Below are 24,430 nucleotides of genomic sequence, written 5' to 3' on the forward strand. Positions count from 1 at the left end.
GCACGATCTGCTCACCGTGAGACAAAAGCCAGTTGTCAAGTGGCAAGATGGTGGCAGAGAAATGGCATTTTATTACAGCTTGCTAGCAAGGGGGAAGATGGCCGACTAATGTCTGAAAGAGCCTTCTTGAGGGGGGCACAGAATCTTGAAGCAGTTTTATAGGCCAGTGGGTTACATGGGGAGGGGGTTAGGAATGTTGACCCTCTGGTGTTACAAACTGGGAGTGGCCACACCAGATAGACTCTCTGTTTTGGGGTCATCACGTTCCTAAGGAACTCAGAAGAACAAAGTTATCATCTTATCACAGCTGGGAGGTAAATGCACAAGCAGGGGTCGTAAAATCTACAGAACTGGAGGGTGCATATCCAGCAGGGTTAGTTAGTCAGAGGTCATTCAAAGTTACAGTATGGTTTCTTTCTTACAATATGGCTTCCCTCTTGTCCACCTTGTGTTGAGCCGGTATCAGTTTCTCTTTTCCTGATTGGGTCCTGACTAATATAGTGCCCCTCCCCAATACACAGGCAGTCACTCCTCTGTTCTACCCTAACACATACCACTCTGTTGCTATGATGTATTTGCACACGTGTCTTCTGCCATAGCTGTGACTTTCTCAAGGGCAGGCATCATATCTAATTCAACGCCGAGTCCTTAGCACCTCCCCAGTAGCTATCACTGTGACACGCTCAATTAATGTTTGATGAATGAATGAAGGATAACATGTGGCAGGGTCTGAAAATGCATAAGAAAATCAGAGTATGCAACATTCAAAATTTGTGCAACAGTCAAGATTCACCATGTGGAAATACTGATGTATGCTGCCCCTCCACCCAATTTAAAATAGTAATAATAAACTTTCAGTTTGTTAAAAGAGAAATAACAGGCCCCAAATGGAGTCATCTGTCCCTATGACAGCAAACCAAGACTAATTACAAATTGAACCATCAGCAGGAAGGTAATCTCAATCGACCAGTCTAGAATTTCCTGACTAACACTAGTGAGATTATCTACAGAAGACCCCTGCTATTCCCTTCCCTCAAAAGAAGATGTCCTGGCCTGAAACAGTCCTTTCTTTTCTTTTGCTAATAAATTCCTTGCCCCACCCTGCTGCCTATAAAAACCTTACATTTTGTACATGTCCTTGGAGTATCTCTCTACTTGCTGATTGGATGACTTGCTGAATAAACCCAGTTAGATCTTCCAATTTATTCGGTTGAATTTTATTTTTTAACAAGCTTATAATCCAGAATACAGATTTTTAAAACATAAATTTGCGGATATATCTCAGTTATTTACTGCTATGTTACAAGCCACCCCAGAATTCAGTGGCTTAAAGCAACAATTTACTGTTTCTCATGTTTCTGTGGGTTAGTACTTGCGTTGGCCAGTCTGCCTGGCCTCAGTCATCACTGCAGCTGGTCGTGGTTGGGCTGCGACTGCCTAGTCTTAGATGGCCTCACTCCCTTGTCTGGGGCCTCAGAAGAAATGGCTGAGACTGCTGGTCCTCTCTCTTCATGTAGAGTCCCATCCTCAAGGAGGCTGGCCCAGGCTTGTTCAAAAGGCGGCAGTGTTCCAAGAGGGCGAGGTGGGGAGCTCTGAGGCCTCTTGACGCAGAGCCTTGGAAGTTGTGCAGCCTCACTTCCTGTGCATTCTGTTCCAAAGCAAGTCACCAGCCCAGCCCAGATTCAAGAGATGGGGAAATAGACTCCACCTCTCCGTGGGAGGGGCTTCAAAGAGTTTGTAGCCGTATTTAATCTATTGCACAAGAGTTATCCTCATTACAAAACATTCTTTGTTAGAATATTCAGTACAGGTGTACCTTAAGTAGAGCCTCCTGGGGTAGGCTTGAGAGGTAACTCAAGGTCCTTGTAGAGCTACTTATCACTGATTTTCTTAGTTCTTTGTCTGACCACCAGATGGCGGCATTGCTCAATGGACCTGGAGCATGTCGAGGCCAGCGCCAAGTTCCACCTGGAGATGCTCTTAGAGCTGAGGGAATCCTGCGATGTTGCTTTGGTGGATCAGCGCTGGGCAGTGCTGACTACAGAGCGGGTCTGGGATGAAGACTGTAATGGGCATAGGCTGCTCCTCTGGAAAAGGAAACAACACTTTCCTCCTTATTCTTGGAGAACTGTTGTGGGAACAAGGATCAATGAAGTCTCTTCACCTCCTGGAGTGGGAGACTGCAGTAAGATGCTGCAAACATCATCCCACCACCATGGACACAATCACAAAGAAATACTGTTTGTAGTAAAGTAATGTTTGCAAACTCCTGAACTGCCTATCAAAATTACATTGTATTGGGGCCGGCCCGGTGGCGCAGCGGTTAAGTTCGCACGTTCAGCTTCTCGGCGGCCCGGGGTTCGCTGGTTCGGATCCCGGGTGCGGACATGGCACTGCTTGGCAGCCATGCTGTGGTAGGCGTCCCACGTATAAACTAGAGGAAGATGGGCACGGATGTTAGCTCAGGGCCAGGCTTCCTCAGCAAAAAGAGGAGGACTGGCAGTAGTTAGCTGAGGGCTAATCTTCCTCCAAAAAAAAAAAAAAAATTACATTGTATTGACTTCACTACAGTGCTGTAAATAATTCTCTACCAGTGCTTTCTCTACCCCTGCACCATTATAGTTGTCTGTAAACGTGAAAATGACAGCGTGTGCAAAAACTGATGACATCTGATTAAGATCTGTAGTCTAGTTTATTGTATTGTCCAGTGTCAGGTCCTGGTTTTGAGAACATAACATAGTTATATAAGATGTTACCATTGGGGGAAGCTGAGTAATAGGAACATAGACTTCTCTGTACTATTTTTGCAACTTCTTGTGAGTCTATAATTATTTCAGAATAGAAAGTAAAAAAAAAACCTTCCTCTCTATAAATAACTCCCACCTGGCTGTGTATTATTGGTATGTGCATTATTGTTTGAGAGGAGGGTTGAAAAAAAGTGTTTTGGGTTGTTCTACCAGAATAGCATCCTCTCCTCCCTGTTTAGATCCACTGACCACTTCTGAAAGCCCACGCAGACTCAGAGCATCTGCGAGAGCAGCTGATCAGCTGTGCAGAGGAACCGGAGCAGAGGACCTGGAGGTGCCTTCACCTCCCTCCTTCCTCTCTGGACTCAGAGGTGCTCTATTCCAGGCGCCTCCTCCATTGAGGGTGCTGCCCTTTGCTAAGTGCTTTGCTGTTTGGTGTCTTCCATCCCTCCTCCCAGGCTCATGGGAAAGCACTTTTATTCCCATTTTGTGGATAGCAAAGCTAACCCTGATGGGTTGAGGGACTCGCTGGAGGCCGTAAATAAGTGATGGACCCAAGGCTAGCATGCAGGCCAGGACTTTAAAACTAGGTTTCCCTTGCTAATTCCTAAGTAATAAGTAATAAAACTTGTTTTCAAGTTTACATGTTTAAACTCTAAGCCATTATTTCACATGTTTTGATTTATTGGCTTGCTCTATTAAGATGCACCCTGTAATATTCACACAGTGTTTGAAGTAGAGAAATGAAAGTTTCTTGTGAATAAGTGGAGAAAGTGGTGTTCACTTTTTTCCCATCAATGAGAAAACAATAGGTAGCAATCAGTTTAGTAGTTCTGTGGTCAACAGGCATTTCCTGAGATTGAATCAAGGGCAAAAGGAGACTCTGTTATGTTTTGCTGACCAAAAGAACGTGGGAACTTTTCAGCTAAACTGCAGGTTAAAACTGTGAAAAATAGAAATGGCATCCAGCCTGCTTTTCAGTTTCCAGCACACCAGTGAAGTTGCTAAGCCCGTGGGAAGACTCGGACACAGGAACTGCCCTCAAAGAGCACACAGTCCAGCTGTGGAGACCAGGCCCAGCATGCGTGAAGCCGCCAGAGAATAACGCAGGGCACTGATGCTTTTGTGCCAGGCCGTGTACCATGGGCGTTCCTGGAAATGAGGGCTACTGAGGCCTGGACCACTCAGAGGAGGTGAAGGGACAATGAACTGGACTTGGGCTGTATGTCGAGATGTAGGGGGATAGCTCTCTGTTGACTCTTAAAATTGCAGTGAAAAACTCTTATACAGTTATGTGCCATATAAGGATGTTTCAGTCAATAACGGACTGCATATAGGATGGTGGTCCCATGTAGCTTAGGCGTGTAGTAGGTTTGTGTAAGCTCACTCTGTGGTGTTCACACAATGATGAAATCGCTGAACAACACATTTCTCAGAGTGTCTCCCCATTGTTAAGCGACACATGACTGTAATCAACTGTTATAGTCACATAAGACAGCTGTGTGCCCCTAGAATAATTACTTATATCTTCTCAGCCTCGGTTTTTCTTCCTCTTCTTGCAGTAAAATACCGATAACATAACTTATACCATTTTAAGGTATACAATTCAGTGTCATTAAGTATGTTCATAATGGTGTGCAACCATCACCACTGTCCAGTACCAGAACTTTTTCACTGCCCACAAAGGAGTCTTTGCACCCATTAACAGTCGCTCCCTCCTCCCCCAGCCCCTGGTAACCACTGATCTGTTTCTGTCCTTCTGGATTTGCCTGTTGTAGATATTCCCTATAAATGGAATCATACAATATGTGGCCTTTTGTGTCTGGCTTCTTTCACTCTGCACAGTGTTTTCAAGGGTCATCCCTGTTGTTTAGCCTCAGTTTTACTTTCTGAAAAATTACTAAAACATAGTCCATGCTCTTAAGGGTGCTTGTCTGCTGGAGAGGAGAGGCGCGGATCTGGTTCATTCTGATACAAGGTGGTAACCTTAGTGATACAGGAAAGAGCACCAGCATGACCTCAAGTTCAGGGGCGACAAGGTGTGTGCTGTGTTTTGGTAAATGTGAGTCATCGGGGTTGGCTAACACTAAGGCCTACTGGGAGACGAGGCATGTGAAGAACCCAGCTCAGTGCTGAATGTCTTTCTGAGAAGTCTGGACTCTCTCAGTGACCAGTAGGAGCCATTGAAGGTTTTGAGCAGAGGAGTGAAGTGCTCCATGCTGCTTTTTAGGAAGCCGGCTTGGTGGGAATATGGAGCCTCATCCAGGGCTGGGAGTGGTGGGGGTGGGCGTTAGAATAACCAGGCAAGAATGCTACCCGGGGCCCCGGCCCCGGGAATAGCGAGGAGTAGAGGGACTTGCTGTTCCTCGTGGAGTCTGACTCGAAAGGATTCAGCCTGTGGGTGGCTAGGGCACTGAGGGAGACAAGAAGGTGAAGATGGGAGGCCAGCCCAGCCGTCCCGTTCAGACTTTCTCCTTTCTGCTCTGTCCTGCGTCCGGCTGGCTGTGTGTTGGACAGGTTGCTAAGTAATAAAGGAGTTTAAATGACACCATAAGGGGAGGCTTTATGGGTCCTCCTGGCGGAACCCAGGAAGCTAATGGCTCCTCCCTTGTCTTCTTAGCTTGCTCTAGGTCCCTCAAGCCAACCATTCAGGGATTTTCAGTCTCTAGCCTTAGTGCAAACTTCCTTCAGGGGCTTTGGATTTTTTAGGGACTAAGCAGATGGTCCCTTATCCCTGACCCATGCTGCAGTAGTGTTGGGACCATAGTGTCTGTCCCCATTTTACAGATGAGGTACTTAGAGATTGCAAGGTTGCCTATGATGATATGACAAGTAAGTGGTGGGGCTGAGACTTGAACCCAGGCCCCCTAATTCAAGAGCATGGTCTTCTCTCCACCACCTGCCACTTGGCCTTTGCACTCATTGCTGCTGAAGAGTGGGTCACTGTGTTCCGTCATTCTGATTTTACCCCGGATGTGCAGCATTACTCCAGTTTTCCCTCTTTCCAGCCGTTTCCTTGGACAAGGCTGAGGAGAGTTTGGGGCGGGGGCAACAGTCATCTCATTTCTTGACGTTGATTTTCTTCCACGTACCTCAGACAAATGAGCTAAGAGCTGGGGAGAAGCTTGAGCATAAGAAGGGAGCATGGGCTGCGGTTCTGTTTCTCTCTCCCTCACCACAGGCATTTTCTCATCAGGACTGAATGGAGTTCCTGGTGGTTTTGTGTGTACAGCCTCAGGGGGACTATGCTGGCTGCATTCCCAGGAACTGCATTCTTGCTGAGAAGCCACGAGGTGTGTGGCATCACTCCAGCTCAACTGTGTGAGCAGCCCTCTCCTGCCTCTGGAGTTTCTGCTCTGCACAAAGGAATAGGTCCTTGTGTACCCAAAAAAGTCAGTTAGGGCCCTGTTAATCTCTCCAATTAATCCTTGTTCATATGGGATGAAAAAAGAGGGAGAGGATATGCAGTCTCCAGAAGGTAATCAAATCCCAAATCCCTGAAAGAATTCACTTTTAAAAAACCAGAATTCTTGTGCTTTCTTCACGAACCCCCACAGCCTCACTACACGAGCTGCCATAAAGTTGTATGTACACACACACACACACACACTCTTTAAGAACACTCGTCTTAAAACCATCTGGCCAAATGTTGCTCCAGCATCTACTACATTTGCTAGGGTCGAAGAAGCAGGAAGTGTCAACATAAACACCACAGGGTAGAGTTTAGAAGCATATAAGCCATCAGCAGACACTTCTTGTGCATCTACTGTGTGACAAGCACTGTGCTATGGTAGATGGGAAAATGTATGTGATTTACTCCTTGCTTCAAAGCAGCTTACTAGTTGGGAAGATGTCATCTGAGAACATGAAAAAGGCAACTACTAGTCCATAGTAACATCATGCATCCTGGGGAAACCTTAGTAGCATTCCCAATTAGAGTTGGAAACAAGGTAAGGATACTAGACATCACCACTGCTGTCCAACATGGTGCTGGAGGACCTAGCCAATGCAACAAGACAAGAAAAATAAATGAAGCATAAGGATGGAAAACAAGAGACAAAGTTCTTATTATGTGAAGATTATATGATTATATACTTTCAAAATTCAAGAATTTTTGAAAGTATTATATAAAATAACAGAGGTAGGCAGAATTGCAGATTATAGTATCAACATACAAGAAGCAATAACATTTCTATATAAGAATAATAACCTATAGGAAATGCTATAGGAAAAAAGATATTGTTCATAATAGTGACTAAACTGTAGGGTACCTAGGAATAAATTAAACATGTATAAGAATTTAATGGCTAAAATCATAAAATGTTATCAGAGTGTATAATAAGTGGACAGTGATGTGTTTGTAGATGGGATAAGTTATTAGCATAAGAGCATCTCATTTAAGACAATTCTAATCAAAATCCCAACAAGAATTCCCTTAGAACTACACAAAGCAAATCTAAAATTCATTTGGAAGAGTAAGGTGCATAAATGGGTCTGCTCCTTCTGAAAAAGGAAGAACAAGGAGATCCGTAAAACAGACTAGAGAGTAGGGCAACAGACCTAAGCTCCCTGTGAACTTGGCATCAGGCAGCGGTGCATTACAATCCACTGGGAAGGGTTGGGCTCTTCAGTGACTCATGCTGAGGCAACTGGCTTTCTACAGAAAAGATGAGATCCTTATCTCAAAGCACATACAGAGGTACATTTTAACCAACCCTAAATGTGAAAATGTCAAAATTTTAAATTTTGAAAATGTCAAAATTTTAATGCTGTTCAAAGATACCTCCAGGAGAGTATCTTTATGACCTAAGGGGTTAAAAAGAATTTCTTAGAAAAGATGCAAAAAACACAACTCAGGAGTGAAAAGATTGATAAATTTGAGTAAGTTTACATATTATGATTTACGGATGTAATGTATAAGAATATGGCCTAGCGCTATACGCAGAGATGTTGCCTCTGGACAGAGGGAGCGGGGAGGATGAGACATTATTTTATCCATAATGTTAAAAGCAACGAAATGTTGACATTGGTTAATTCTGGATGGTGGGAACGTGAGAGCTTGTTATATTTATAAATATTTTTGGATTTAAATTTATTTTCAATAAAAGACAAAGAGTGCCTGCTGTGGCAGCATATTGACTGAAAAAGGAAACCGAGAGCATCTACCAAGCCAGATCAGCATGCAATGTGGAAGCGACATTTGTGTCAGGGGAAATGCCTGGCCCCAAAAGACTGATTCTGGCGCTGGCCCTGCCGTCAACGAGCTGTGTCCATGGGTCAGGACCTTCCCTCTCGGAGCCTTTCCACTCTGGAAAACAAGAGGATGGGACTGACTCCCTGCTGAAGACTGCTCCTTTACCAGCTCACATTTTCTCTTCTCTCCATAGGAGAGGTTACAACAACTACAGGGGCAGAGAAGGAAGAATGGATGGAGAAGAGCATTCTCGTAAGCAGAAGCTCTACATGAGTGCATGGAAGTGATTATCATAGTGATCAATTCTTGCTTCCTGACCTCTGGATTCAGAGGTCCCGACTGATTTCTTTTAAGCCCTAGACCTTGCTGTTTTCCTTGACAGGGTGGATCTGGGCGCCCTATAGTGATTAAGTGTGCTCCTTACCAAGTGGCAGAGATTCTTAATTAGCTAGGACTGAGTAGGAGCAGCGTGTTGCTGACATTGATGTACCAGCTTAATTAGTCTCCTCTATTGCGCTGCAGTCATAGCCTGAAAAAGAGCCAAGAAATACACCTGGGTATGGGGGGCTAGGGCAGGAAGGATGTGAGGAGTCTCTAGAGAGGTACCATGTTTTGATCAAGGTGGTTGTCTGTGGCCTGGTGATTTAGAAGCAGGAGTCGGGATCCGGCCTCACCCATGGACCTGCTGACCTGTCTGACCTGAGTTTTCTCATCTGTGCGATAGGGCTGAGGATGAGACCAGAACGACACAGGGGATCATTTCCTTTTCGCCTGCAGAGAGAGGGCTTTGAAAGGAAAAGTGGAGAATTAGTGCAGTTTTCCAGTGGGGTTGGGTGTTTGTAATTATAGTTACTCCTGCTCTCAGTCCAAGCAGGGAGTGTAATTAAGATCTCGGCAACTCAAATAATTTGTGTGTGTGGACAGATTCTTCTAGCTTTACATGATGTCCCTAAAGAACCGGTCTGGGCGCTGGGTGACAAGAAAGTCAGAGTTGAAAGGCAGGGCAGCCTCTAATACCCCTCTTCGCCTCGGGAATGAATTTTGAGAGACTCAACTGAGAATCTAAACTGAGAGGTAGTTGTAGCAGGAACAAATTGGGGATGTAGACACACCCACTCCCTCCATTCGTCTTGATCTTTCCACTGCGCATACTGAAGAAATGAATTTTCTTTCTATCACAGCCTGTTATCTTTTTCTCTCCTCTGTTTTTCCCACTCTTCATTTAGCCATCTCCTCTTTGCATCTTCTGGGTTTTTGCCTGTAAGTTGGTTCGGGAAATGAGGGACCTTCAGAGGCTTCTTTCTGTTGTCACAACAGTATTTTGTAGGATATGCTCTAAAGATGCCCTAAAACAAACCCACTATGGCTATCTGTGACCCGAACAATTTGAGTGAAAATAGCTATGCTTTTTGAAACCCATGGTTCCCAAAGTGCTGGCTATGATTTGACTTTGCAACTTTCAAACCGTATCCCCTAGCTTGTTGACATCCATGAAGAGAGTGTTCTGATTTAAGAGAGTTTATTGAAGTGACAGCATTTGCATGGAAAAGTTGGGAGTGAGAGGGACCTGGAAGAAGTGGGCATTGCCCAGAGGCAAACGTGACGTCCTGTGCTTTCAGTGACCAGCGCTGAAAATCTTGAAGTTTATGGCAGTTGTTTTAATCTGTTAGGAGATTATATAGAAAATTAGTAATAAAGTTGCTCTTTAAATATTTATTTGTATTAAGATGAAATTGGTTTCTTAAAAGCTCTGTGCAGATTTATTTCTTAAGCCATTGCTGCTATTTGCGCTTCTCCTTCTCCATGGTCCATGCCTGCACCCCCACCTCACCCCAAGGCTGTGTGATGTCCTTAGTCTGGGACAGTGGCTGCTCCCCCCTAGTATGGGTTGTTTCCCTTTGGTATGATTCATGACTCTTTGTGGTTTTAGCAGCATTGTTTTGGCGAGCATCTCGTTGGGAAGCCACCCTCACGTCCAGGCTTGATTATGTGTCCTGTTTTTTTAATCTCTGCTCTTTCACCATTTGGATTGCGTACTTGCGTCAATATTAAGGGAGAGTCTTGCAAAAGTACTGTTCCTTATAGGCACTCACACATTTCTGGCCACTAGCATGTTTTTCTTAAATATGCAGAATAGTTGGAGGCAAGTGGATACAGACTCAGTTCTGGGGCTATCTCTGTGCAACAGGTACAACACTGGGAAATCTTTCAGATGTGTTTGTGACACGTGGAGTGTTTGCATGGGGAGAGGCAAGTAAAACATAGAATTTACTTTTTTGGAAAAGCAGAAGTAAAAGTTACTCTCAATTAACTGTCTGGATGAAATCGCAATGGCCTTGGATAAATCATTCAACTTCACTAGACTTCAGTTGCATCATCTGTAAACTGGGCATAGTAAGATTTACTTGTCTGTTAGACAGAAGGCTGGGTGAGATGGTCTCTGGAGAACTCATCTATAGAATTTTGATTTGCTAAACAGTGAGCTGAGATAGAAGAGTCTAGACGTAGAGTGTACTTGAAAGGGATAAGTATGTGATTTTTTTGTTGTTTTCAATCATTTCCTATCATAAAATAGTGCATATACACCAAAAAATGCTTAAAGCATATATGCAGAGCTTAACAAATAAGGTGAACACCTGTGTAACTATCACCAGGTCAATAAATGGGTGCTGCTGGCTCCCGGAAGCTCTCAGAGTCCCTCATCCGACGCAGCTTCCTTCCTCACTTACACTTTTGTGGTGACTTCCTTGCTCTTCTCTATAAATCTACCACCTGTGTTTCCCTCTACTAGTTTGAAAGTTATACACTTTCTATTCTAAAAATTAAAATGTACTTAAAGTTTGAAGTTTATCAAAATTTTCATTTCCTGTTTGGTAATTCCAGGTCCTGGGAACCCTCTGAAAACATTTCCCCCCTCCTAGCTTATCTTCCCTCATTGCTGTGTTTTAATTCTATATATCTTTAAGAACGTTGCTCTACACAGTCAGCATTCATTTAGATTTATTCGTGCGTTTGTCACTGTCTTTGCTCTTCATTCCTTTTGTGTTTCCAGTCTTCCATCTGGGATCACTTTCCATCCAACCTTTAGAATTTCCTTTGCTGGTAACGAACTCTCTCAGGTTCTGGATGCCTGAAAACTCCTGAATGTCACCTTCATTGTGGAAGGAGAGTTTGGGTAGTTGTATTAATTTCCTCTGGTTGTTGTAACAAACTTGGTGATTTAAAACAACACAAATTTATTCTTGTCCAGTTCTGGAAGCCAGAAGCCCCAAATCCGTTTCACGGGGCTGAAGTCCAGGTGTCAGCGTTGCTGGCACCTCCGGAGGCCCTGGGGAGAATCCGTTTCCTTGCCTTTTCTTTTCCAGCTTCTACAGCTGCGTTCTTTGCGTACTTTGGGTCCTGGCTCCTTCCTCCATCTCAAAGCCAGCATCACAGCATCTCCAAATCTGTATCCTTCTCTCACATCACCTTCTCCTCTGTGTCAAACCTCCCTCTGCCTCGCTCTTATAATAACACTGATGATTACATTTAAGGCCCACCCAGATAATCCAAGATAATATACCCATCTGGAGATTCTTAACTTAATCACATCTGCAAAGTCTTTTTTGCCATATAAGGTAAAACTTACAAGACTGGGGACTATGACCTTTGGGGGCCATTATTCATCTTTGCGTAGGAGCATATAGAATTATAGGTTGGTCATTATTTTCTTCCAGCATATTAAAGATATTATTCAACTGTCTTCTGCCTTCCATTGTGATGTTGAGACATCATCTCTCAGCCTAACCGTCAGTTGTTTTGAGGTCATCTGTATTTTTTCTTTAAGATTTTACTCTTGGTTCTGATTGCTATGATTGTCTAGTGTGCATTCCTTTATATTTTTTCTGCTTGGGATTCTCTGGGTCTTTTGAATCCGTGGTGTCTTTCAATAGTTCTGGAAAATCCTCAGCTATTATTTCCTCAATATTATCTCAGCCCTGTCCTCATTCTCCTCCTCTTCTGGGACTCCACTCAAATGTATGTTGGACCTTTTTACTGTATCCTCTCTGTCATAAATCCACTGCTCTGAGTTTTTCTTTTCCTTCCTTCTTTGCTTTTCTATGCTATATTCAGGACAGTTTCCTCTGATCTAACCTCTGGTTCCTAATTTTCTCTTCTGTTGTTTTTAATCTGCTGCCAAATACTTCTATTGAAATTTTAATTTGTTACTGATTTTTTCTTTTTTAGAAGCTCTGTTTGATTCTCTTCCAGATCTGCTAGGCCACTTTTTACAGTTTTTTTCTTCCCTGCAGATATTCGCAAACATGTGGTTTACTTTTGTCACGTGGTAAGCGGATATGAACTCAAGTCTGTACCTGGCGCCTGTCTGGGTCTGTTTCTGTTCTCGGTTGTTTATACTGCTTCTCACTCACATTGCCTTATTCCCTATGTGTCTGATTATTTTCAACTATATTATTGGTTATTATCCTTAAAATTATTTGTGGAGATCCCCTGAAGCTTGTAATAAGTGTCCTTTTCTCCTTCTGGCTACCTTTTAGGGACACTACAAGCTGGGGACCACTTTAAACCACTGTTCATTGCCTGCCTATACTATGTGTTCTTGGGGTGCACATCTGTGTGAGGGCAGGTCTGTGGCCACGTCTTCTCAGGAGTATTTTATCCCCTTTGTTTTCCTTCTCCTCCTCTGCTTACATCTAGAGAGCCTTCCCTGTGGGCCTGTGGGGATGGCGGGGAACAGGAGGTGACAGATTAGTTCTGCTTCATCCTAATCATGAGAGGGTAGCCCTTTGGGACCCAGATTAATGTGGGAGAAGGTGCCCTGTAAGAGTCTTTACATTGAATGTCCTCTGCGCCTTGACTTCTGTCACCCTCACCCTCCAGCGTCTTTAAGGCAACAGCAACTGTGGCCGTCAGATAACCCTCCAGTCTCTTTGGGTGCAAGCTAATTCCCACAATTGTTCTGGAAGGGATGTACATCTTTTCAGCTTCTCAGTGCTTTTAAGAAAATTTATCCAAAGTTGTTTTCATCCAAAGGGTTTGATCTGAATAACCCACTACCTAATCTACCCTTATGGGAAAAAAACATTACATTTTTATTGTACAAAATTATGCATTTGTGTTTAACAACTATGATATTTGCCTTTGGAGCTTTACAGTACAAAAAAGATCAAGAGAGTGTAGGTCCCCAAATTTTATGTGTTTTCAGAAATTAGTAATAACCACATGGAAGACTGGTCTGGTGTAGACTTTTGGGGAACAAAGGTGTGAGACTTTTGATGGATTGTCTTATTAACATTATGGAATGAGAGAGCCCATCTTGCTGGACACCACTTGTTCTTCCCTCAAGGGGCAACTTCAATAGGTTGGCAAATAAGCTGCATCCTTGCCTTGAGAAAATAACCCCCAAGTGTTTCCTCAGCCACCTTGGCCTGGTCCTGAGCTGCCCTGGAGTGGCCAGGCTCCAGCCTCCTCAAGTTAAGGCAGCTGGGAGGGCAGCTGGCTTTGGCTCCTGCTGTGGAGACAGCGTTAGTCAGCAGCCTCTTCTCTCAAGCCCTAGTGCCTTAGCACTCCGACGTGTGTCTGTGACAATGAAGGCGGATTCCTGTCTCTGGCCGTGGATAAGTGGATACACTCAGGTCAGGTTTGTGAGTCCTGTCTTTGGCTTACCCTCAACATTACATTGTGCCTGGTTGGTCTCAGATCATGCTATTAAAACTTTAAATCCCAAATGTCAAGAATGAATTTTTGGCCCCTTGTTCCTCTTATCGCAAATTTGGACAGAAACCTCTGAAATTATAATCAATGTGAGGAAAAGCCAGTAAGTCATTTGTTGATTCAGAAAACATTGAATGAACTTCTATCGTGTGGAAAGCATCATGCCGGGTATCGTGGAGTCCTTGCCCTCAGAAAGGTTGTAATCTTGTCCTATGCAGAGAACTCAAGCAAGGTCACTCAAGAGAGAAACAGACTTAGAGGGACCCCTGAAGTGGTTGTGAGAGTGACCTGGCTGTCATCCCATTAATCCTGAGGTGTGATTTGGCTGGTGTTCTCTTCCTTCCCCACACCTCAGTGAGCATCCCTCCCAAATCTGGGCTCACGTCAGTGAGTGTGGCCTCCCCACCTGGAGGAGGACCATTCTTTAGTCAAGGTATGGAGATGCCTGTGCATCTCTGTTTAAGATTCGGCAAAAGACAAAGTGGAAAAAACCTGAAGATGGCAACTAATCTTATTGCCTGTCACCAGGCTTCATGCAATCTTGGCCAAAGAAACAAAAGTTAACTCATGATTTATGCATCAGAATAAACTCAGTTTCCTGGAAATCATTTCAGAATGGATATTTGAATTTGATTAATAAAACATGGCTAGAGTGAAAGATGTGTTTTCCGTGCCAATCCTTTCAAAACTCACTGTTCTGCAATGCTCCTACACAAGTGAGGTTGTGCATTTATTGATTGATGCCACTCAGAGAGCACTTAGAGCTTCTGCTAACAATTGCTAAGTTCGCCTTTAAGGAGGACCCAGCTTAAAATCAGATTTGTTTCCTCAGCAAGAGTTAGAGGGTACACTGCTTCAAGCTGCCCCTCTCTTTCTTGGCAAGCTATCAGGCTGTGAGCTTCCAGCCCCCCAACTTCCTTGACTGTGGGGATTCCTTCCTGGTTTGATTCTCACCAGAGACTCTGCCTGTGTTTATTTTTGCTTTCTGTTTGTTTATTATTCTCCTTCCATTGCACATGCTCTTTTTCCACGCTTGCTCCTCTGATTGTATTCCCGAGTTTTTTTCATCCAAACAAGGGCGACTGTAGTACTCGGCTTGTTATGAAAGTGCAGTAACGCATGACACATGGTATGTTTTCCAACTTTTATATCTTTATGTTCATCTGCTGTTTGGCCATGGGGATCACGTTTTGCTGAGTGTACTACTCTTGCCATTCCAATTTTAAAGGAAATAGTAAAACAAAGTTGTAGTAGAGTAGTTCTTCCTCCTCCTCCTCTTCTTGTTCCAGAGGGAGCATCAGGAAGCACTCAGAGTATTAAATACCAACTCCTTAAACTTAGGATAGACCCCATCCTATTGCTTGCTTTTGTATATGCATGAGGAGAAAAAGTGATACTGTGGAGGGTGTCTAACACTATGTTAGAGGGTACTTTGATCTTTTGCAAAAGCAGAGAAGGAAGACAATGTAAGAGCTGGACACAGCACTGTTGGCTGACTGACGGAGGTGATAAAAGGCAACTGATGTTCTTGGAGGAGAATCAGGACAAAATTGGGTCAGCTACTCTGCTAGTACCTGGGCACTCCCACAATGCTCAGTCTTCCCAGATGCTCTTGACGGGGCCCATGCTGGCATGTTATCTTGGTCCATGTGAAGATAAGCTGCAGCTGTCTTGGGTGACTGGTGTCATCTGATCTCACAGTGATAGGGTAGACCCTACTTAATTTATTCAGCAATATTTACTCAGCCTCTGCCTCTGCCAGGTCCTTCTCTAGACATTGGGTATGCAGCAATGGAAGAGGCAGACAAGCTCTTTGTTCTCACAAAGCTCATATTCCAGGTGAGGGACAGGCAAAAAAGCACGAAATAAACAAGGTAATTTCAGATAGCAATAAAGGTAGGATAAGAGGATAGAGAGTGACCACGTGCCCTGCCTTAGGTTCTTGAGTCTGAGGTGGCCTCTTTGGGAAGATGATAGTAGCATAGGGACCTGAGGTTGAGAAGGAGCCAGTCACATGAAGATCCAAAGGAGTGCTGTCCAGTAGAACTTTCTGAATGCTCGAGATGTTACATACTCTGCCACCTAGTATGGTAGCCTCTAGACCCATGTGGTTATTGAACACTTGAAATGTGGCTAGCACAACTGAGGAACTGAGTTTTAAATTGCATTTAATATTAATAACTTAAATTTAAATAGCTCCACGTAGTTAATAGCTACCCTACTGGACAGTGTGGATATAGAAGAAGGACTTTCAGGCAGAAGGAACAGATTGTGGAAAGGTCATGAGGATAAAGCCATGCTGAGAGCCCAGCATGGGATCTGTGTCTGGAAGCCGTGTTCGGTCTTTAAAGAGCAAATCTGGAACACTTAAAAATGCTTCCTGCCTCTGTTTTGTGTGCCCCTTAGGGACCTACAGAGGAATAACAGTTAACCAGATGGGAATTAAAAACCCTTGCTCACAAAGAACTGGCTTCCCTAGGAAGGGCTCACTCCCACATTGTCTGACTCACAACTCTTGACTGGTTTCCTTGGCTGACGGGCCGTAGTGGCCTCTGTGCAGGATGTCACCATTACACAGGCTGAGCTTCTTCATTCTGGGAACGAATCCTGGCTGTGTTCTTTCTTTGCACCTTTCTGTAACGAGAGGCTGGAACCTCTACCATTGCTCTTTCAGGTGGTCGCTTTGCATTCTTCTTACTGCTGCTCTCCATCCCAGGGGCATGAGACCGCATTTTTTCTGGACTAACTTTTCTTTTTCCCCCCACTGCTAAAGATGGCACAGTCAGCTCTGGTTATAAAGAGAAACTGGTGTTTATAGGTAGTGTACCATGAGTTGCCACTTATGTTGAAAGAGTTAAGAGAGAAAAGGAGAGAAAAAGAAAGTTTCCAGGAATGTTTCCAGTGATTTTTTTTTTTTTTCACATGCCACACAGGCATTGGGATCTCTTAGGAGACCTCTGTACCTCTTGGCCAAGAATTGGGCTATTCCGAGCAGCCACCGGTTTATCCCAGCAGAACAGGGGAGGGAGTAGCCATGGCGGGGACCAGCTCTGCCTATCCAGTGTGGGTGGAGACTCGGCTCCAGCAAGATTCCAAGCTGAAAACAGAGCCGAGGTAGCCACTCCTGGCTCAGAGTGCTGAAGATTAGAGGAGGCCCAGCTACGCAGTCTCTAATCCTGGGCTAGCCTGGATTAGTCATTGGTTACCACTCTCCTTGCACTTGCATACCAAAAGAGAACACAGTTACCTAGCACCACCCTGAAAGGAACATAAAACTGAGCCAAGGGGATCAAAATGTTAAACTGGAGACCACGGGTGCAAGCCTACTTCTGGGGACTGAGCAGTGACCCCACATTTTCCTCTTGGTGCTGCCTGACTGTCTGCAGTTAACTCAGAGCTCCTCCTCCCCAGCAGTGGTTGGTTGGGGGGTGGGCAAAGGGAAAGGGTAGAGGCCGTGGACTTTGAACTGTGGCATGTACAGGAAGCTGACTTGCTGTTGATGACTTTGATCTCTCTGGTGAGAAGTCTGAGGTCATAAAATGAGCCTTTGTTTACCCCCAAACAACGTGCTGGCACATTCCACCTGCTTTGTGTGAGGCGCCTTCCTGGAATACAAGTGTGAGAACCCATCTGAACCACGTGCTTTGGCTTCACAAGAAGATGCACGTGGCCATGGTTTGCATAGATGCCTCACTTCTCCGTGTGCCTTGCCTTCCTTTTTGGCATATGGCTCTCCAGGAAAGCAGTGCCTGCTATGGGAAAGCGCCAGTGTTAGACGGCTTAATCCGGCAGTGTTCACTTGAAGGTCCTTATAAGCTAGATGGGGCAGTATTAGCCTAACCGAATTCATTTGTACCTAAGAAATTACTTTTTTCACTGAAAAATAAACACGTTTGTTAAAGAAAAGTTGGACCATTTACAAAAGGAGAAAAAAATTACCTAAGATCCCCACCATCTAAACATAGCCGCCCCCAAGAACATTTTGGTGTATTCTCTAATAGTATATATTTTTTTCTACCTAAGTGTTATTTTGTCTTTAACGTGGCTATAGCCATACTAAATGTACGTTTTGTGCACTGGTTTTTAATTTAACTTTAAATAGTAAGAGGATAGTTAGCATCACTTTTGATGGCCTCGTGGTATGCCCTTGAGTTCCTGTGTACTTGGCATTGGGTATTTTGATCCATGAGGACTCAGTAACTGGCTGGAGGTCACACAGTGAGTTAGTGATGAAGCCAGGCGCAGCTGAGCGTTCCTTGTCCTCGCTGGTTCTCAAGCTTCCACTGCCTTCATCCCTCACACATGGGCTGTAGACTTCTGCCAGTTGCGTCTCTTATTATGTTACTGTGTTTAACCTCCTCCCCCACCTTTTATGAGGATCACTACACCTCCCGCTGTGGGACATCTCCCCAGGGATGGAGGCCAAGGTATCCTCTTCCATCATGTCCCCTCCCCCTCGGAGTTCTTCCCTTCCGTTCAGGACTGCTTCATGAGCATGTGTTCACTTAGGGCCCCAAGCTCAGAAGGGCCTTGTGCCTGGTGTCATGCTCTGCAGTTGCCATCTTGAAATTCTTAATAAAATTTGAATAGTGACCCTGCATTTCCATTTTGCACTGGGCCCCACAAATTATGTAGACAGTCCTGTTCTCATTACACTTGGAACACACCTTACCTGCAGCTTTCATCTTATTTTACTCTATTATTTACACTCATGACTTACCTTGAACACTGGGAGGTGTTTTAGTGGAAAGACAAGTCTTTGGAATCAAACAGACCTTGTTTCAAATGACCACGTATTGACTTAGGGACTTTGGGAAAGTTACCCAGTCATTTGGAATCTCAGTGTTCTCCTCAGTGAAGTGGGGATAGTGATCTTAACTTTTTAAGACTTGTGAAGACCAAGAGAATGTGTGAAGTGCACAGCTTAATACCTTGCGCATGTGCACTCCATATTACCCGATGTTCCTCCCTCCTTCCTTGCCTGCCGCAGTGCTGGCATATGGTAGGTGCTCAACATGCACCTTGAACGGAATTGAACTACGTTGAACTGAATTTCAGTTTGTGATGGTCAGTGTGTACCTCTTCATTTCCACATGCGCCCAGGGATTGTGTCCCAATCTCTGGGCAGGAGCTAGGATCGCACAATGAGAAGGGTTCATTCTAAGGACTGACTTTTCTTCTCCTGGGAATCGCATTCCAGGCCATTTATCAGAATTCCTTTTAGGTTAATAATCAAGTTCACCACAGACACTGAGCTGCTGGACACACACCTCCTACAGTAATCCAGGAGGTAGGCATGGTCCTTACTCCGTTTCCCGTGGCTGCCTGCAGCTGGCCTGCTCCGGAGCCCATGGTCTCAACCACTGCACACCCCTGCTGCTCCTTTCAGGAGGGGGCAAGTGAGAGCAGAGCCTTAGGTATGGGTCTGGGGAGATGTGTGTGGTGGAGCGCTTTTCAGTAAACTCTTATCCTAAGAAAGTCTCCAGCATAATGAAGGAAGAGCGAGATGGAGGAAGCGCAAAATGTGCCATCGCTGATTGGAGCCGAGCCTTGCGCCTCGGGGAATCCTAGTGGATCACAGGAGGGACCCAAGGCCTGAGCAGAAACGCAGCTTTGGCCAGGTTGGCTGGTTCCCGTAGGTCAGGATCTGGGACTGGCGCCTCTAGATGTCTGTGACTGAGTCAGCGGCTGAGAGCCAACCCAGCCTGGGGCAGCCTGTGGACTGTGACTAAATTAGGAAGAAAGAGGCCTTGGGCTCTCCCGGGAGCTCACTGGGCAGGTGGGCGGTGGACGGGCCTCTGGTGGGCAGATGGAAATGGGCTGTTCAGACAGACATGACTGGCTTTCACTTTGACTTTTCCGAGGGCTGTCAGGACGTCACACACTGAGTTCCAGCTGGAGAGAAGCTTCCCTGATGCCAGTGACCCATACACCCACCTCCCCACCTCCAAGGGTGTAAGTTCCATGGGAGAACCCAGAGAGCCTTCATCCCCAGTCCTTTATAAGATCCTTCAGGGATATTTCACCTTGTAAAAACCCTACCCTCCTGAATAATTTTGGGAGAGGATTATGCTGAATACTGGGCATCACAATTGGAGATCAGACTATCCAGACAGGACAAACTGAGATGACGGCTGCTTTATATAACCCAGCAATGAGGTACCTGCGGACAGCAGATTTTGAATTAGAAAGTTGTGTGAAGGTTTCCTTTGGTTTGATTGTTTAAGTATTACAGGCTGAGATTTGGAAAGAGAAGAGGGAAGACAGTCACAGGAGGAGTGGTGGCTCCTGGGGAGAAAAGTGAGCAAGTTTCTAAGTAATTAAACCATAAACCAGGCCAAGCTCCTCCCTAGACCCCAGGGCTTTCAGTCAATTCTTCACAGAGAGGGGCTTCTTAACTGTTTTCTTTTTTTCTTTTTTTTTTTTTGGTATCATATTTTCTGTAAGAGTTGTGGGAGAGCAGTTTCTCAACAGCGGCACTATCGATATCTCGGGCTGGGCAGTCCTTGTTTGTGGAGTCTGTCCTGAGCGTTGTAGGATTTTAGCAGCATCCCTGGCCTCTGCCCAGTAGATGCCAGTAGGACCCCTCAGTTCTGACAAACGGAATGTCTCCAACTTTCCCTGGGAGGCGGGTGGGGATCGCCCCCAGTTAAGAGCCACTGCTTAGAGCAGAAAACAATCCATTTCTCCTGCTGAAAGTATTGAGCAGTTACCATGGGGCAAGTGAAATGAAGGGTAGCCTCACTCCATCTCCTGCTCCACAATAGTACAAAAACGAAGGGGCCAGCTGTTCAGGAGGTTTGCTGGGTGAGAGTCAGTTTGTCTGTGCTGTCTGATATGGCCACATCACTAAAGGTCCTTTAGGGACCTCCAGGACCAAATTGTCGCCTGTGAAAACCCAGACTAAAAAACAAGCAAGTAAACAAAAAACAAACTACCATCACTACCACTACCAACAGCAACAGTTAAGAAAGTAAACCAGGACAGGAGGCTGTGGAATTTCATTAAAATGACCCCATGATTAGCCCAAAACCTCCTCCCTCAGAAGCGCTCTCAGGCGGCCTGTCGGGGTAGAGCTGGCCTGGGTGTTGATATGTGAAGAGGCTGAGAACATGTGGCATAAACATCGACTGATATTGTTTGCCATTTACACTCAGCATGTGTAATGCAGCAGGAATGGCTCCTGTGGCATGTGACTCCCCCTTCCAGATGGGTATGCGGTGCACTGGGACCTCTCTTTCTCTTTTGCTCGCTCCTCGCTTGCTTTCCCCCTTGTCTGCCCCTTCCCAGACTCGGGAGAGTTTAAGTGGATGCTTGTCATGATTGGCACGCGGAAAGCTGGTAGAATGTCGTTGGAATTTTCTAGGGAGGCACATACGCGACACCCAAAATGACTCCCGGCTTCGGTGGCCTCAGGTGAGCCCTCAATGCCAGGCGTCCTGGTCTTTTTCAGAAAGGTAAGGTTGCATGACGTCATTCTACCTTTCCCCAGCACAAGGGGGACATCAAGGGTTTTCTTTTTATTCTCTAGTCCAAGCGGCACTTCTGACCATGTTCTTGGCGCTAAGCATTTGTGCATGAGTATGCGATTTGTCTGTATCCCCACCCCCTCCTGTTTAAAAAAATTGTAATAAATGACTCACAAGGGCAGGGTAACATGTGACCTAAACACAGCCCCCCATGACCCCGGTGAAATCAGCGATCCCAATGTCAGGAAGTCTAGATGCTCTTTTTACGCTGGTTACTAAACTAAAAAAGAAAAGTCGCGCAGCCAGGGAAAACAGATTGCGTTATCGCCAGATCTGATAGAAGGGAAGGGGACATTTTTGGAATCCTGAAACCTTATGAATGATGGGGGTCTTTTAAGGTTGAGGTGTTTTATGTTAATTGCTGGAATTTGTCAATGATGGAAAATGAACGTAAAGGTGTTTGAAATGTCTCGTATCTGTTGAGTGCGGAGTCCCTCATGAACCGGGAGGGGAGTGCCAAGTTACGATTCATGAACAGGGGATATTTTGCCAAGAAAGAACGCTTGAAAGTTGCTTCTAAGCACCTCTGAAGGAGCCGTGATACGCCTTTCAGCAACTGTTAGGTATCCTTAAGTAAAGTTAAATTTCAAAACAAAACTATTTTAATAGTCTCCAAGCAAGCAAGTGTATAAACTTTTGTCGTGAGGTTCAGGGCACATATTTGGACATGGGTGTGATGATCTGTTAGCAGGCTCCAGCACAACCAAACATGACTCACCTCATTTCTTTATCAGAGGCAATTAAAAGTAGCTTCAACACGTTCCAGAGAGGAAGACTGGTTTTCTGCTTGCAAGTGTGTAAAGCAAATCCACACTGGTAAAATGGCGTGTATGATGTATCTTACATCATGGGAATTTTTTTAACCTTAAAAACATCTATTATGTAGCTTTGCCCTTGGTTTATGCCTTATATGTGTTGGAATCTTTTTTTATTTTTTGCACGTCTTTGCTAAGATGTCAGAAAACTGAGGGGGAGAGGGTTAATATTTTTACGCATTTGCCCCCTCCCCCATGTGCATGCACTAACAGCTGCCACGTATGATTTTGTGGAATTTGATATTTCAAATGAAATGACTTCCTTATTTTCCATAGTAATATAATAATCAATTTTACCATAGAGAACTGTGTACATGTCAAGCCTTGGCTGCTCCTAATTAGCAATGGATGGGGTAGCAGGGGAAAGCGCTGGAGAGCAGTTCTGAGTGTAAAGTCAGACTTTGAGTTTACCCATTCTTTCCTGCCTCAGCCAAGGCAGTTCTCAGTCTGCTTGGATCTTAGCCACAGGTGTCGTTTGTGGTGATCTGAGAAAATATCCAGAATGGCACATGCAAATGTAACCGAGACGGGCCTGTCCCTCTACTGTTGTTGCTTTTTATCTCCTCTCTGCAGTAACTTTCATGCAGCCACAGCCTTGTAAAATAGAGGCAGAAGCCAGAAGCAACCTACATCTCATATTCTCTGCCTTACTCACAGGCACCTGTGTTTTGTTGGCTATAGTCAGAAAGTTATGTTTCTTTCTTCTAGAAATCCCATCTGCTTTGGGAAATAGATGCTTTCTCAAGTAAATAGTTATATGGTATATTTATAAAGTTTCAACCTTAATATTCTCATTTACTCTGAGGAATTTAAAAGAATTAAACAGTGCACTTTCTCAATACACACACAGAAACATATACCTCATACTTCACAGTGAAACACAGCATAATTTGCTAAGATCTATGTTCCCATAGGCTCAGAGACAGTCGTAAATCCAAGTGAGTTGAATAAGTATTTGTTCGGTACCTCTAATTTGCCAGGCACTGAGCCAGACACTCAGGAATTTGAAAGACTTTAGGACATGGATGATGTCTTCAAGGTGCTTATAACTTAGAAGGTAAAAGAGTCACTCCCCCAGCAAACCTCACCTGGCTCTCTGCAGCAGAAACCCTATGCATACTCTGGGGGAAGCCTCGCCATAAAAAACGCTTATTGAACTGTGTGAAAGATGCTTCAATATAGCTAAGAAATATTGATTGATTGCCCACTGTGTGTGTGACCTTTTGTGGGCTTATAGAAATTTCAGAATTTATTCTTAAGTATAATTTAAGACAAGTAGTCATGCTGTTTGTAGTGACAAAATGGCTTGTAGGGCTCAAAGTAATGAAGAACAGATTGATTCTATTCCTTTATAGATTGGTGAGTCTCAGACTTTGCTTCACAATAGTTCTCCTGGGGAGCTATTAAAAATCCCAACGACTGGGGCTGGCCCCGTGGCCGAGTGGTTAAGTTCGCGCGCTCCGCTGCAGGCGGCCCAGTGTTTCGTCGGTTCGAATCCTGGGTGCGGACATGGCACTGCTCGTCAGACCACGCTGAGGCAGCGTCCCACATGCCACAACTACAGGAACCCACAATGAAGAATACACAACTATGTACCGGGGGGCTTTGGGGAGAAAAAGGAAAAAATAAAATCTTTAAAAAAAAAAAAAAAAAAATCCCAACGACTAGGATGACTCAGAATCTCTGGGGATGTGACCCAAGCATGAGTATTTTTTAAATCACCCCAAGTAATTGCAGTGTCAGCAAGTTTGAAATCTAGTGATATAGATGATTTCATTAAAAAAAATTTTTTAGTCTAGGGTGACTTAGGAAGGTGGACTTTCTCATAATGATAACGTTGCTTGACTGAAGAATTTTTGGCATTCTGGAGTCTGACCCTTCTGTTCTCTGCGTTAGTGAACTCAGTGTGCATGGAGCTATGCTTTCTTCCTATTCAACAAACCTGATAACATGACGCGGAGCCAATCACTCACCTAACTAAATTATCTGAGGTTTTATGAACCTTGAGTGCTTTGATTCCAGGAGGCCAAATGCTGTTGAACATGTCGATTGAGGCTTTTAAAGAAAGGTAGATATAAGGGTAATTGTATGTGCCCCCTGAAGCTATTTTTGCAGTATCTGAAGCCCCCATGGAAAAAGAAGCCCCTTTCTGGTGTACTTGGTGGCTAGTAGGTAGAGATGGCTCATTGGAAATACAGTAGTTACTAAATTTCTTATAGCTCGCCATAGATTCTTAGAGTTGGAAGGTAGGGTCAAGATATCCTAGTCCAGTGGTTCTCAAAGTGCAGCATCAGTATCACCTGGGTTTGTTAGAAGTACACATTCTCAGGCCCCAACCCAGCCCTCCTGAGACAGAACCTGGGGACCAGCCCAGCATCTGTGTTTTAAGAAGCTCTCCTGATGCCCACCAGAGTTTGGAAATCACGGCTG

General features: G+C 44.6%; 1 protein-coding gene across 1 annotated transcript in view; it reads left to right on the plus strand.

The window, feature by feature from the left end:
• RBM20 (RNA binding motif protein 20) overlaps window positions 1–24,430 on the plus strand; it is a 189,899-nt gene that overhangs the window by 98,221 nt on the left and 67,248 nt on the right.

The sequence above is a fragment of the Equus quagga genome, chromosome 2 (genome assembly GCF_021613505.1).
Source record: "Equus quagga isolate Etosha38 chromosome 2, UCLA_HA_Equagga_1.0, whole genome shotgun sequence".
Classification (NCBI taxonomy): domain Eukaryota; kingdom Metazoa; phylum Chordata; class Mammalia; order Perissodactyla; family Equidae; genus Equus; species Equus quagga.